Raw genomic sequence first — 1,209 nt, 5'->3', positions numbered from 1 at the left:
AACTCCCAGGCGTGTAGCCATAAGGTCATTCTCTGCATATGTTGTTCTAGTATAAACAATCATTTTGAGAGTAGGATAGCGTATATCCAGAATTAGAAAGAAAATGATTTCTCTAATTCTGCAGGGACATAGTTCTACAAATATATACCTTTGATTTGTGAAACAAGACACTTCTATCATGCTAGGAAACTTTCTTCAGTCTCTACAATCTACTCCATTCCCCCCAGCAGGGAAAGGGGCTTCTTTGTGATGCTCACCGGTGCAATTCCAATATCTAGTCAGTGCTCGGTACACAGTAGGTTCTCAACCATTATTGTATGATGAAAAATGACCAACAGGTTAATATCTGCAAGACTGAGAGAGTCCTTACGAGTCAGTAAGATTTAAAAAAGGGCAACCTGATAGAAAAATGGGCAAATGATATGAACAAGAAGGTCACAGAAGACCAGTCAAGTGACTGATACATGTGTGAAAATATGTCCAATGTTACTTTTATTTAAATAATTATAGCTCAACAATGAGATTTAATTTTCCACTAACCAAATCAACAAAGATTATAAGGAAAGTTGATTTCCAAGGGTGTGGAGAAATAGACATTTATAAACTATAGGTGAATGTATAAATTGCTTTTTAGAAGGAAATAGTCTTGGTTGTTTTAAAAATTAAAAAATATTTGTTCCCTTTGACCCTATATTTCTCTCCTAGTAATTTATCCTAAATAAATATTGGTACATCTACATGATGGAGTACTTGCAATCATTCAAAACACTGTAAATCTATATGTACAAATATGAAAATGTGACCAGGATATGCTAAGTAGAGCAAGTTGCAAATAATGATGTACTCTAATGTCTTTTTTGAAAAACTATTAATAACAACATATAAATATTTATATTTCATTGTATACCAAAGGAAAATTTGAGACATATCCTCAAAATGTTAACCTTGATTGTTTTGGAGAAGAATTGTGGGAGATGTTTATTTTCATCTACATATAGATTTACCGTGATTACATTTTGTGTTATAAAGGGATGTTAATTGTATAATTTTTTAAAAGAATAATATAAAAAAGAAAAAGACCTACTGTTTTTGGTATTTAGGAGGATACTGGGGACTTTGCCCAATAGTTTCTCTGGGAGGTTGCAAGTGAGAACCAAAATGCAGGAGATTGAGGAGTGAATATGTTGTGAGGAAATGAAAATGGCAAAC

Source organism: Macaca nemestrina, chromosome 5, assembly GCF_043159975.1.
Source record: "Macaca nemestrina isolate mMacNem1 chromosome 5, mMacNem.hap1, whole genome shotgun sequence".
Classification (NCBI taxonomy): domain Eukaryota; kingdom Metazoa; phylum Chordata; class Mammalia; order Primates; family Cercopithecidae; genus Macaca; species Macaca nemestrina.
This window is presented reverse-complemented; position numbering follows the sequence as displayed.